The 15,331-nt window shown below is 37.4% G+C and overlaps 1 non-coding gene across 1 annotated transcript in view; it reads right to left on the reverse strand.

Moving 5' to 3' along the window:
* Window positions 1-840: 840 nt before the first annotated feature.
* The window catches only part of LOC103094988 (uncharacterized), a 60,143-nt gene continuing 45,652 nt past the window's right edge, over window positions 841-15,331 (reverse strand). Inside the window, exon 3 of the transcript XR_008915319.1 lies at window positions 841-3,913. This is a non-coding gene — a transcript (uncharacterized LOC103094988). The remainder of the gene's footprint in view (window positions 3,914-15,331) is intronic.

A 15,331-nucleotide genomic window follows, 5' to 3' on the forward strand; every position in this document is an offset into this window, starting at 1 on the left:
AAAGATCCCAGCTTTGGGGATAAGAACTCACTATTTTACAAAAACTGCTGGAAAAATTGGAAAACAGTATGGGAAAAATTAGGTTTAGATCAATATCTCACACCCTATACCAAGAAAAAGTCAAAATAGTTACATGCTTTAAACATAGAGTGATATTATAAGTAAATTAGGAGACTATAGAATAGTTTAACTGTCAGATCTGTGGAAAGAGGAAGAATTTATGACCAAATAAGAGACATAGAACATTACAAAGTATAAAATAAACAATTTTTATTATATTAGCCTGAATCTGGGAACCCTCCCACGAAGTCTGACCACTTCATGCTCAGGCCCTACCTCTAGCAGCCAAGGAGCTGGCCCAGGGTCACTGCCCTCACCCCCATGCCTGGGATAGTTCCTGGGTTACACTACCAGCACAGATGGCTCCTAGCTTCTAATAAGCTCCCCAAAATATCCTCAAATGGGGTCAAAACCTTGGAACTAGCTGATCAGGTCTGACTCCCAGCTCTTGGGAATGGGTCCCTCCTAGGCCCAGCAGCCCCCTGACTGCCAGTAGTCCATGACCCCTCCATGCCCTAAACAAGCTCATTCACAATGGCATCACACAAGCAAGGCTGCAGAGCAGCCCAACCTGCGCGCGCGCGCACACACACACACACACACATACACACTCACATATCTATATGCCTGTGTGGGAGCCCACATTCATACGAACATAGAACACACCGAAAACCACACGATGGAAGCCATCATGTAAAACACCTGTGACTCCTTTCTCTCTGAGTGGTCTCCCCTCCCAACACCTCCCCCATTCCCCAACCTCCTCCTTTACCTGGCAAGTCCACTGACAGTGTCCAAGATGTGGTGATAGAGGCAGGAGCAGAAATGGTTGCGATGGTGAGAGGAAGAGGTTGATAGTTTTCTAATAACTCTAACCACCCTGTTTAGCCCTTGATTCCTATCCGTAGGGACTTTACCACTGGCCCTGAGCTCTGACTCTTGGCCTTGAGCACTTGCCCCCAAACAAAACCAATGCAACCAAGATTAGATAGGAAGCAACAACTAGAAAAAAATTTTATAAAAAGGTTCTCTGATAAAAGTCTCATTTCTCAAGCATATAAAGAGCTAAGTCAAATTTATAAGAATTCAAGTCATTCCCTAATTGATAAATGGTCAAAGGATATGAACAAGCAGTTTTTAGGTGAATTCATCAAAGCTATCAACAATCATATGAAAAAATGTTCTAAATCTCTTTTGATTAGAGAAAAACAAATTAAAACAACGATGAGGTACCACCTCACACCTTTCAAATTGGCCAATATGACAGTAAAGGAAAATAATAAATGTCAGAAGAAATGTGATAAATTTGGGATAGTAATGCATTGCTGGTAAAGTTGTGAATTATTTCAACCATTCTGGAGGGCAATAGTACTATAAAAGAATGCATACCTTTTGATCTAGCAATACCACTACTAGGTCTGTATCCCAAAGAGATAACAAAAAAATGGGAAATGACCTGTTTGTATAAAAATATTTATGCTTGTATTTTTTGTAGTGGCAAAAAATGGGAAAATGAGGAGATGTCCCTCAATTGGGGAATGACTGAACAAAATGTGGCATATGATGGGGATGGACTACTATTGTGCTATAAGGAATGATGAACAGGATGATTTTAGAAAGGACTGTAAAGACTTACATGAACTGATACTGAGTGAAATAAATAAAACTATGAGAACACTGTAGACAATAACTGAAATATTGTGGAACAATCAAATGTGATAGACTTTGCTAACTAACAGCAATACAATGATCCAGGACAGTTCTGAGGGACTTATGACAAAGAATGCCACCTACTTCCAGAGAAATAATTGTTGGAGTAGAAAAACAAATGAAAAGATATGATTTGTCAGTTGTTTATTTGGGTATATGTTTTGTAGTTTTGGTTTAATGAGATAATTCACTTATAAAAATGAATAATATGGAAATATGTTTTGTGTAATACATGTATAACCCAGATTTAATTGTCAACTCTAGGAGGTGGGAGGTGTACTAGAGGGGAATCAGGAACCAAAGTTTTGACAGGTAATTGAGAAAGAGGGAATAGATAAAGAGGAACACCACTTCTCCCTACACCACCCCCCAGGAGAATTGTCTAAAAAATGGAGTTTGATCTTACCAGAGCTGAAGGGTAAGAGAAAATCCTCTTCAATCTTTTTTTTTCTTTAGTTGATTGTATCTATGATCCCCCTTTAGTACATTTAAGATGTCTGAGTTCTCATTAAGTTGAAAATATCCATTTACTTTACATAAGAGGTTGGGTATAATAAATTAGAAAAGAGGGAACAGGAAGTCCATAGATGTATTTTCCTCCTATGGTTTCTTCAGGGGTTTGAGGCTCAAGTCTAGGGACTAAGACCCAGATAATCTTAGTATCTTTGTGAGTTCAAGATGATTGTATTTCTTGGCACAGAGATATAGCTTTGAAGGAGTCTTCTGAAGGAGAGGCTATTGCCTTCCCCAAAGGGGAAAAAAGTCTCTATCCAACTACTATAAGAAAGATGATTAGTGTGGATCTTTTTCTGCTCAAAAGGGACTTGAAGCTATATAGGCTCAGTGAGGATTTTGCTCCTTCCCTCTTCAATTCAAAAAGGGAAAAGCCAGTAATCTCTAACTTCTCCACTCCTTTTCTTAGCTGAATGTTTCATTCCCATCCCCCATTGGCAGCCAGAGTGCTATCTCTTTTCTTTATGAGATAACTCTGCAAATCCAATCCTTGCATTCACTTCAGCATTTCTCTCTTCCACAACTCCCCCTTTTTCTCTTGAACACAGTCAGCCTGACATCTGTACCAAAGTCTATTACTTACCTTATTAATTATCATTCTATTCTATTTTATGAAATATACTATTCTAAATATTCCTCTACCCAAAAAATAACGAAACTTAATCTATTTTAAATATCCTAATCTCCCTAAATTCTATGTCTAAGATCAGGATTATAGGTAAGTGGAAGGTAGGAAGGTATTTCAAACACATAGGTATTTTGAACATAGCAATAGTTTCAATAATGTAACACTTTCTGTAACAATCTAAATTTTCCTGTCTCAATGAACAATAACAAATTTCTTAACTATGAATTCTTATGAACTCTACTAAATTCCATGGTAATAATAACTTTTCTTTTAAAAATTATATCACAAGATATGATATTATTCTGTCCCTAGTCTATCTCTAGTTCCAAACTTCCCTGAGCTAATCTCTCTCTGTTTGTTAATACTTAATATATTAGTCTTCCTTAAGCTATGTTAGTATGTTAGATCATTAGTATCATACAAATGTACATCTTTTCCTGTACAAACTTTACATATGCACAACTATGTTACATTTTAATATGAGTCCTGACCAGAAGTCATTCAGACAAGAATCTTTGTATTTTCTTGCCTGCATAAGTCCTGCAGAAGCTCAAATTTAAATTATAAAGTAGGTTGATCTTCTGTACAATGAAACCCAAAAATATCAGTGTGAAAAAATGTTTATGTGCTAATTATTTACTGTTTCATGCATACTTACTACTTCAGGGAATCTTATTCATATGTTGCCTGAAGATCTATGATTTATCCTTCCTGTTATAATTCTAATGTGTATGTGAATGCATTGCACAATATGTAAAATTAGCATGTATGATGAATAATCTTATGTGACCCATTCTCATCAGTTTTTTTTTATTTTAAAGTTCTTTTGTGATCCTTGGTATTGATTGAAGTAAATATCTGGTCCAGTGACTTCCTCTGTTCAGCATGCATATTTGCCTGTCATCTCACTTTGATTGAAGTCTTGTGTTCTCTGATGATTGTAACAAACAGGATCATGTGTGACCGCAAAAATGTGGTTTTCAAGACTTTGAATTGCCAAAACTGTAAAGATAATTTTTAGTGTCTTGAGTTAAATCAAAAATAAGTGGTTGCCATGGGAAAAATTCCCAAATATGAAATACCCAAGTCAGCTGGGTTTTATGGAGATTTTAATTAATACAAATGAAAGAATTAAGGGAAGGGAAAGAGACAGAGTAAGAGGAAATAGTAGGAAAAGGCTAGGGCCTAGGCCAAATGGCCTAGACCTTTCTCTTTAAGAGAAAAACTAAGTCAGTCTTTAATCACTCACCACAAGATTTTGTCCCAAGCAAAACTCCAATTCTTCACTGAAATCCTCAACTCCTGAACTGAATTCAGAGAGGCAGCTCTGACTCCTGACCTCCAATTCAGCTTCCAAAGCTGAACTCCCTCCAGAGGCCTCAAGCTCCTTCCTTTTAAAGAAAATTTTCTCTTTTGTCACCTCCCCTAAATTTTCACATCTACCAATCACAGTAGACACTTTTCCTAGGACTGCCCATTCTTAGTTTTCACTACTCTTTAGTTCTCACCTTCTTTGGGTAGATTATATCTTCTGAGTACTTCACACCTCTTTGCTAAGCTTGCCCTTTGTAAATTGCTTGACCTTTTAGTGATTAATTTGACCTTCATAGGTACTTAGCACCCTTTTGTATTAGATCTAAAAAGAGACCTAGCTTAAGGGCTTTTGCCTTACTATAAGTATGAGTTGGAGACTTTTTCTCATTGTTCAGTAAGGAGTTTTACAAGTTTATCTTCCCCTAAACTATGCCTAAGTATGGGTGGAGTAATGTTAAAATTCCCAATACATTCCTGATCAAGTACCTCCATTGTTTAAATGGGGAATAGCCTTAACCAAATGTTCTAAAGTAGAGTCTGAGAAGTTTTAAGATTCACACATGTATGTGTGTAAGATTATTGTGTGCATGCATGTAAGATTGATTTTTTCATGTGTTCATGTGCATATAAGTAAGAATGTATCTTCATGTACCTATGTAAGTATTTTACTATGGAAATCTTCATGTATGTGTGTATGCAATGTAGTTTTTTGTAATCTTGTAATTATATGGTTTTGAGATTTAAGATTCAAGATTTGGATATGATTTTGAGATGGAAACTTTCTTCTAGTCTCGATTTAACCTTATGTGATTGATCTTAGCAGAGATTTTTTTTATGATGTTCTGTGTTAGCAGAGATTTGTGTTCTTATATGTTAGCAGAGATTTGTATTGTTATACGGAGTTATTTCTTGAGATATAGATTTATCATATATTTTTGTTTGTGCAGTGCCTTATTCTATTACTTCTTATTCACTCTCATTGTTCTCATCTATGGGGACAATTTCAGTTGTTTATAGTTCTGGTATTACTTCATATTCTGATATTTCTCTTACAGTCTCTTCTGGATTTTCTATTATGCTATCAGTATTGTGAGCATAATGTTGTTTCACATGAGAGGCATGATACCACTGATATTTTCCTACTACTTTGATGGATGTAGGAGTAATTAGTACTACTTCTAAAGGGTCATTTCATCTAGGCTCAGTAGATGTTTCTCTAACAAAATTCTTCCTATACACTTTATCTCCTGGTTTGATATTATATAGTAAGAAGTCAAGTGGTACTCTTTGGACTAATAATCCTAGCTGTCTTAATTCTTCCAACCTATTTTGTATTTCTACTAGATAGGTGTGAAGCTGGCACTCTCCTTTTAACATGGATATGTAAGGTGGCTTGGCTGTTCGTCCACGCCACAATGGTTGTTCATATAGAATTTTGAAGGGGGAGATATGTAAGTCTCCTCAAGGTCTAGTTCTAAGGTGGAATAAAGCTAAAGGAAGAACTTCTGTCCACTTTAGATGTGTTTGTGCACAGAGTTTTCCTATAATTGTTTTTAATTCTTTATTCATGAGCTCCACCTGCCCTGACCTCTGTGCTCTGTACACATCATGTAGATTATTTTTGATTCCTAAGTTCTTGGACACTTCTTGCAAAATCTGCGATGTAAAATAAGATCTCCTGTCCAAGTCAATAACATCAGGAATGCCATATGTAGGAATTATATCCTTTAGTATCTTTTTTACTACTGTGGCTGTGTTGTTGGTTTTAGCTGGATATGCCTCTATCCATCTAGTCATATGATCCATGATTACAAGTGCATTTTTGTATCCCTTGTCATTAGGCATGTTAATGTAATCAATCTGTAAACACTGAAATGGTGTGTACCTCAAAGGTCTGCCTCCTAATGCTTTGTTCTTAAAATGACTTTGATTGAATTTCCTACATATATCACATGCCTGACAAACTCTGACAGCATTTGTAGAAATCCGTGGGGCAATCCAAAGTCTCTGTATTTCATCCAGAATGGATTGCACTCCGTAATGACCTTTGGAGTGAATCACATTACATAGATGTTGATAAAGTTTTCTGGGCAGTATGGGCTTTCCTCCTTCAGCCAGCCATATTCCTTTTACTAATTTGACTCCTAGACGTTTTTGCCATGACTGAATCTCCTATCTGTGGTACACTTTAGTAATATCATGCTTTTCCACCAAAGAAAGATTCAGAACACGGTAAGGATCAAATCTGGCTGCATATCTTGCTGTTATGTCTGCCCTTTGGTTCCCCTTGGATATGTTGTCTTTGCCAGAAGTATGTGGTTTGCAGTGTATTACAGCTACTTCACTTGGAAATCTACTGCTGTTATTAGGCCAGATAAGAGATCTTTATATGCAATTTGCTTCCCAGAGGTTGTTACAAAATCTCTGTTCTTCCATATATAAGCATTAGCATGCAAGGTTGCAAACATGTAAAATGAATCGGTGAATATGTTCACTCTTTTGCCTTTTGCTAATTCAAGTGCTTGCAGGAGAGCTTTTAATTTAGCACCCTGGGCAGTGACATGACCTGGCAGTGAAGCATGCCATAGCATCCTGTCATTGGTCACTACTGTTGCACCTGTGACCCTTTGTTCTCTAAAGATGTATGAAGATCCATCTGTGTATAACTCAATCTCTGGGTCACTAAGAGGTGTATCTTTTAAATCTTCCCTTGGTTTGTATACCATTTCTATAACTTGGGTACAGTCATGTAGTGGTTCTTCTCCTAAAGGCAAATCAGGAATCAGTGTTGCTGGGTTTAGAGATGCACATCTGTGAATGGTCAAATTATCATTTCCTAGTAAAATGATTTCATACTGAGATAGCCTAGCAGATGTGAATGCATGCATATTCTGTGACCTTAAGAGTTTTTCAATTTGGTGAGCAGACTATACATGTAGCTTGCATCCCAGTACTATGTCATTTGCCTTTTTCACCATGAGGGTAGCTGCTGCTATACTCCTCAAACAATGAGGAAGAGGAGAGGTAGACAATGTGAACCATATAACTTTAGAAAATATCTGTGGAAATTTGTTATTAAAATACAATAAAAATAAAACACTAAAAAAAGAAATTAATACAGTTTTTTTAACAGCATAAGGATATAGGCACTATAAAAATATCTTAAGGTTGTAATTTGCAGCTGTGATAAGGGAATCACTTTAAAAGACTGATATATATTAATTTAAGATCGCCAAGGAATTCAGCTATGTAATTCCTAAATGAAAAACTCAAGTCAGCCGTCAGCCTTTTTTGGAGTTTAATTACAATAGGAGCAAGAAAGGAATTAGAGATAGAGAGAAAGAAAAAGGGAGAGAAGGGAAATAGGGCTTAAATACCCCTTCTGTTTAGGCTGGGCCAAAAGGCCCAAGCCCTTAGATAGCTGGGGCAAAGAAAAGAGATCAGTCCCTATCACTCACGTGACCAAAATGGAGAAACAGTCTCAGAGGCCCCCACCTTCAGCTTCCTTCAGCGCAAGCTTCTCCGAGTCCACCGCAATCACCCCGACCAAACTCCTCAACCCCCCTCAAGCCTCCAGACCCTCCTATCTTTAAGGAAACCATCCAAGTTCCTCCTCTCAGTTCTCCCATCTACCAATCACTGTTCATCAATTTCCCTGTGCCAATGGAGGCTCTAGCTTAACCCAGGACCGCCCAGAGGTTTCTGGCTTTTGCACATGTCTGTTGAAGGTCATATTTTCAAATGATTAAATCTTTGATCTAGGCTGCAGCCCTTACTCAATCCTGTTAGGACTGAATAGGGTGGAGATTTATTCCAAGTATCTCCATTGTATCAATTCTAAAATCAATCATGATTCAAAGAAATTCCTGTTCTATGCTTAAGCATAGGTCAAAGTCCTTTCCATTGTTCAGCAAAAGGTTTCTGTCCTAAAGTAATCTGAAGAAGGGGAGAGAAGGAACCTCCCATGCCAATGGGGTTCCCATTCCAATAGACTATCAGTAAGAAATTTTCCAAGTATGAAATATCCCAATGGTGAAATTTCCAACATTTATAAGTCTAAGGAATTTTGAGGTTTACAATCCCCCCTGATGATCATTGGGAGACTAGTCTCCCCATTGATCATTTAACATAATCATTTTGTAGTTCTAAATTCACTTCTAACTAAAGATATACACAATATTCAATTTTCTAAGAGAAATTAGAATAGTGAGAGAGGAAATAGAAAAGAAAAGAAAGCAAAACCAATGTTTGCTAGGCGCATTGACAGAAAGCCAAATTAGGGGCAGTCCCTTTTGGCATAAATGTGTACAATTACAATAAATGTTCAATCAAAAGTTCAGTCCAATCAATCACATCCAAAGTTCATTCTTGATCTTCTTGATGAAGTGTAGGTTTTCGGCATCTTTCTGCAACAGTTCATTCTCTGGATATAAAAGTTTCAAGCTTCTTTCTTGAAGATCTTTTCTCGAACAAAATCAAAATCTTTGAATTTTTTTATAAAAGTAAAATCTTAAACAAAATTCTTGGATTTTTATAAAAATACAATCTCAAACAAAAAAAATTCAAAAATTCTTAGATTTTAAATTAAAATACAATCCCCCCTGAAGTAAGTATTTAAAAAAAATATATCAAGTTTAGCTCAGAATGCAATGTTCAGTTATGGGGGTGTATGTGTCAATTATCAAAAGAATAGAAAAATAATCAAAAACATAAGAAAAATCCAAAATAGACCTTGTATAGGTCCAGTTTAAAGTAATTTCTATCCCACAAGTATGTAGGACAGAATGCAGTAATATTTCACTTAGCCATTTGTAGCCAAGACTACAGGAAGTTGCCATAATATAAGAAGAAAAGAATTAGAATTCTATTTTGATGGGGAAATGTCATTCCCTTGTCCGATTTTTTCCTCAGGGATATAGGGAGCCAGCATGATAGTCAAGCTTTGTACTTGTTTGAGTACTTCGAAAAGAGTGTAGATACAAGGAAGTCCTACGACTTAAACATAATTTAAGCGTCGCAACCTCGAGTCTCACTTTAATATTTCTTGTGTGCTCTATTGGCACTATTCAGGTTTAGTCTGTGCTCCTTGTTTTTATCCCTTTTCCTGGAATCAGACACAAACATTAATCACAGTCCTATAATATTTTATCAATAAATGGCAGGTTCCCATAGTTTGAAGCTTTTAGGCATATATTGATATAATAGCAAGAGTATATATATTAACTTGTATTACTGCAGGGAAAAATATTAATATTAATTATGTGTACCTTCAGTACAAAAAATGAGAAAAAATCAAATATTCTGATAAAAAAATAAAAGAAAAGAAATAAGAAAAAAATCAGTAATTCAATATATTCTTGAAAAAAAATATCCATTTGTCTATGGATTATTATCTCCAATTCTTATGATAAGATAGAGTCACAATTCATATGATAGGATAGAGTCAATCAGTCTCAGCAGAAGATGCTTTCTTCACATGTGAGCAGTGAATCCAAGAGTCTCTTTCTCCAATCTTTATAGATGTTGGAGTAGTTAATAATATTTGGAATGGTCCTTCCCATGAAGGTTCAGTTGCTCCAGTTCGCTTGAAATTCTTGATATAAACTTTATCTCCTGGGTTCAGGTCATGCAGAGAAAAGTCTAATGGTCCAGCTTGTACTGCAGCTCCGGATTCATGAACTTCACGTAGTTTGTGCTGTAACTCCTGTATATAGGAAGCAATAGTAATATCTCCCCCTAATAGCGATGTATAAACCGGCGAGAAAGGCTTAGCCTGTATAGGCGGATGTCCAAAAAGCATCTCAAATGGTGAAATATGTAAGTCTCCTATAGGCCTGCTTCTAAGATAAAATAGCGCCAGAGGGAGAATTTCAGGCCATTTTAAATGGGTCTCAGTGCATAATTTGCCAATCATAGTCTTAAGTTCTTTATTCATCCTCTCCACTTGGCCTGAGCTCTGGGGGTGATATGGAACATGGAATTTTGGAGTTATCCCCAAGCAAGAATATATTTGATTTAAGACAGAATCGGTAAAATGACTCCCTCTATCGGAGTCAATACGTGCTGGTAGGCCAAAACGAGGAATAATTTCTTTTAAAAGTATCTTTGCAACAAAATCTGCTGTGGCTCGGGTCGTAGGAAATGCTTCCGGCCATCTGGTTAGTTGATCTACAATTACTAGACAAAATTTATAACGTCCAGCCTTTGGCATTGTTATGAAATCTATCTGTAGATGTTCAAAAGGTGTGTAAGCCAGAGGACGTCCCCCAAAGGCTTTTCCACGATATGCATGTTGGTTATATGCCTGGCAGATAGGGCAGGCTGAACATACTTTAGAGGCTACAGTAGTTATACCAGGGGCTATCCATACTCTCTTGACAGAGTCCACGATGCCCTGGGTGCCAAAATGACCATTTTTATGAATAGATTGGCAAATTTGGTTATAGAAACTTCTAGGGAGCAGGGGTTTTCCTTCAGATGACACCCATACTCCATTAATTTGTTTTGCTTTAAATTTTTGTTTCCATTTTTCCACTTCCTTTTCATTATAGGAAAGTGATAAATTTAAATTATCAGTGGTTGTTAATGTTAAAATTAATCCAGGTCCTTCTATGGCTGCTAGTTTTGCAGAGGCATCTGCTCGGTCATTTCCTCTAGAGACAGGGTCAGAGCCACCTGTATGGGCAGAGCAATGAACTACAGCTAGGGCTTTAGGCAGTTTGAGAGCAGAAAGAACTTCATTAATAATTTCTGCATTAGCTATGGATTTTCCAGCTGAGGTTAAAAATCCTCTTTGGAGCCATAGCATCCCGACTGAGTGACAAATGCAGAAAGCATATCTAGAATCCGTATAAATTGTTGCCTTTTTATCCTTGGCAATTATACAAGCTTGTTTTAGAGCTATGACTTCTGCTCCTTGAGCGCTAATGTTAGAAGGTAGTGAAGCTGACCATTCAGTGGCAAATTCTGAGACTATGGCAGCTCCAGTGTAACGTATGCCATCCCTCATAAAAGAGGAACCATCGGTAAATGAAATCAGATCTGCATTGTCTAAGGGAGTGTCCAAGAGATTATCTCGAGGCTTTTCTGCCATGGACACTAATGTTTCACAGTTATGTAATGGTTCTCCTGAAGTAGGTAAATCTGGAAGCAAGGTGGCAGGGTTAAGAGTTGAACAGCGTTTCAAGGTAATATTTTCACTATTTAATAAGGTTATTTCATACCTTGTAATTCTCTGATCCGAGAATGCCTGTGTTCTATGTTTTATCAATAATGCTTCAATCTCATGTGGGCACATTATTGTTAATGGACATCCCAATACTAAATCAATGGTTTTTGTTACTAGTAAGGCTGTAGCAGCTACTCCTCTAAGGCATGGTGGTGCTCCTGCTGCTACTGGGTCTAGTTGGGCAGAATAATAAGCAATTGGGCGCTGAGAAGGTCCCAAAGTCTGAGTTAACACACCAGAGGCTACTCCTCTTCGCTCATGCACATATAAAGTAAATGGCTTGTTGTAATCTGGGATGCATAGAGCAGGGGCAGACATGATAGCCTTTTTTAAATCTGATAGAGCTGACAAGTGTTCAGGCTCTAATTTGAGGGGTTCAGGAACCGAATCCTTTGTTAATGCTATAAGGGGTTTAGTGATTTCCCCATAGCAAGGAATCCATTGTCTACAAAACCCTGTTGCTCCTAAAATTGCTCTCAGCTGTTTCTTAGTGGTAGGAGCACTCAATTTTTGAATGTTCTCAATTCGTTTTGGAGAAATATAACGAGCACCCACAGTCAAGATGAATCCCAAATATTCTACTTTTTGGAGACACCATTGAACTTTATCCTTAGAGATTTTATGTCCTCTTTTGTGCAATTCCAAAAGAAGGTGTTTGCTATCTTCTTGACATGTTTTTGCATCTGTTGAAGCCAAGAGTAGATCATCTACATATTTGATTAATTTGCTATTTTTAAATGTTATATTGTCTGTGTCTTGGCTCAAAATTTGTTCAAATAAGCTCGGACTTTCGACATAACCCTGTGGCAGCCGACACCAGGTATATTGTGAGCCCTTCCAGGTGAAAGCAAAAATATGCCTGGAGTTTTCATGTATTGGTATGGAAAAGAAAGCTGAACACAAGTCTACTACTGTAAAGTATGTAGCTGTGCTAGGAATAGATGAAATAATAGTATGTATGTTAGAAACTACGGAGTGTCTCTTTATAACATGATTATTCACTGCCCTTAGATCCTGTACGAATCTATAGATGTGCTTGCCATCGGGCCCTTTTTTTGGTTTTTTAATTGGCAGGATGGGCGTGTTGTATTCAGATTTGCAAGGGATTATTATTCCCTGTTCTATTAATGAGTTAATAACTGGTGTAATACCCTCAATTGCCTCCTTTGAGAGGGGATACTGAGGGATAGAAGGAGGTGGGCTAGATTTAGTTTTTATCTGCACAGGAACAGCAGATTTAAGTAAGCCTACATCAGAAGTAGATGTGGCCCAAAGAGACTCCGGTATATCTTTAGGTATTTCAAAAATGGAAGGCTCTTTTGCCTCCTGGTTTTCCGAGAGAAGTACAGGGAGTAAATTTAAAGATTCCTCTGGTACTTCTAATGATAATGAGCCATCTGGGGAGCAGGTTATTGTGGCTCTGAGTTTGCATAGAAGGTCCCTCCCCAGCAAATTTAAAGGGGAGTCAGGCATCAAAAGGAAGGAGTGTTGTACCTCTAGGGGTCCTACAGACACCATTCTAGGAGGAAGTCTTTTAACTCTTTGGGTTATTCCTGATACTCCCATTACATTCTCTGAGCCAATAGAATAACATTGTAAATCAGGTGTTCTCTTTAATACAGACCAGGAATATCCGGTGTCTAATAGACAATCATAATAGGTGTTACCCACCTTTAAGGTAACATGGGGTTCATTAGTATGGGGAGGGCAGTGGATAGGGACAACGGGTAGTAGGACATCAGGGTCCGGGAAATCAAAGGTTGTATCCTCTGATTCCTGTGCCCCAGCCCCCACTGGACACCATCATTGTGTTTGGGATATTCCTTGGGCACCCCCCTGAAGGGCACCTCTCTGAGGGTCATCAGTACCTCGAGTATTTTTTGGACGAGCTCCATTTCTCATATATTGTTGTTGTTCACTATCATTATAATTTTCTTTAATTGGAACATTGTCATTAAATTCCCAATTCCTATTTCTATAATTCTGGTTTCTAAAGTTCTTATTTCTATATTCATTATAGTTATTTCCATAGTCATTATTATAATTTCTAGAATTCTGGTTTCTATAACCATTATCATCATTTCTATAGTTATTATTTCTAAAACTATTATTAAACTGTGTATTCCTTCCAAACATCTTAAGAAAAGTTCTACAATCCATCATATTGTGGCCCTTCTTCCCACAGAAGTGGCAAGTAATGGATTGATAATTGGATTTCTGGAGAGGGGCAATTGTCGTTGGTTCATTATCATGCCCACTTTCTAATTTAGTTATCCTATCTATTACACATCTCATTTTTTTCTTCATTTCCTCCATGTCATCATTATTTTCTTTCTCCTTTTCTTCGTTTCCCTTTAAAACATATATAGCTGTTTTTCGCAATTCTTCAAGGTCCATATCTGACCACCTTGGGCATTGTGTTTTAAAATAATTTTTAATTGCTTTGCAAGAATTGTTTACAAAGATTCTCCTAACTTGTCTTAAACTACTCTCTTTAGTTAAGTCCCAATCTAAGTATCTGTCCCCAAACTCGATAATTCTGTCCATAAATCTGGAGGGTGTTTCTTCGTCCTTTTGCTTAATTTTTTCCAGGTCCATCCACTTATCTGTACTGTCTGCACATTCCTTCATAGCCGTGAGGATGGCCTCTCTACAATGGTATAGTTGTAGATAATCCTCAGGATTGTTATAGTCCCATTCGGGATCCTGAGATGGCCAATGTGCTGCATTACGCCCCCGGGTTTTGTTGACATGAGCAATTATTTTATTTTTTTCACGTTCACTTAAAAAAGCCTGGAGTGAGCTCTCAACGTCCTTGTAAGACGGATTATACTGAAAAAATATGTCTCCCATCTTTTTTGTTACTAGAAAAGGATCTTGTTCATATGTGGGGATATTTCGTGTAAATTCATTTATTTCTTGGGGAGTAAACGGTATCCTATGTCTTAAAGTCACCACATCCCCATTTCATCCTATTTCAGGTACTTCTCTTAGAGGAAACAGGCCTCTAGTTGAATTTTGTACCTGTGGGTCAGTTTGACAAGGACAGGTTTCTCTAGGAGGACAAGATCTCCCTTGCATTGGAATTTGGTTTTCTGTAGGAGAAGGAACATGAGAAGCTGGGATTGCAGGGGAAGGGTTTTGGGGATTAAATTCAGACAAGATTTGCACTACACGAGAGAAGCAGTCTGTTAACTGGGCTATAGGGAAGGTGTTTTCCATCTCTATTTCAGGGAAGGAAATTTCCTCATTCAAAGGTTCAGAAACAGGTCTGTTTCTGGTAGAGTGGTTGTTTGCCAATTGATCCTGTAAGAAACTTTTTAGATCTTCTAATTGGGCTTGCATTTTATCCTCAATTTTTCTTATTTTATCATCTCTAAATATAGTATTGAGGATTACAAAAATGACAGTACCTATTAATATAAAAATTTGGAGGTATCCTTCATTCCTCAATGCCCCTACTTCTTCAGCTGCCATATAATTGTCAAAGAATGTAGTACTCATTTTTATATGTATATTTTGTAATTTCACAAAACACGTGGGGAGCAGGGCAAAGCAACAAACTTTCCACAGGTTTTTTTTTTTAAATCCAGGAAGTTGTTCCTTAAGGGAAAGGATATTTAGAAACAGCTCTTCCAGCCAGGACTTTAGAGTCCTGTTGCTGAGATTTAAAACAGCTGTTTTCTGTCTATCAGAGTCACACAGCTGGGAAGTATCTGAGGTCCAATTTGAACCCAGGACCTTCTGCCTCTAGGGCTGGCTCTCAATCCGCTGAGCTACCCAGCTGTCCCTTAAGATTAAAGGGAAGAAAAAGAAGAAACTGCTGATTCCAATTTAACTTAAGGAGAAAAGAGAAAAAAGTTTTTTATACTCACGTG

The sequence above is a fragment of the Monodelphis domestica genome, chromosome 1 (genome assembly GCF_027887165.1).
Source record: "Monodelphis domestica isolate mMonDom1 chromosome 1, mMonDom1.pri, whole genome shotgun sequence".
In the NCBI taxonomy this organism is placed as follows: domain Eukaryota; kingdom Metazoa; phylum Chordata; class Mammalia; order Didelphimorphia; family Didelphidae; genus Monodelphis; species Monodelphis domestica.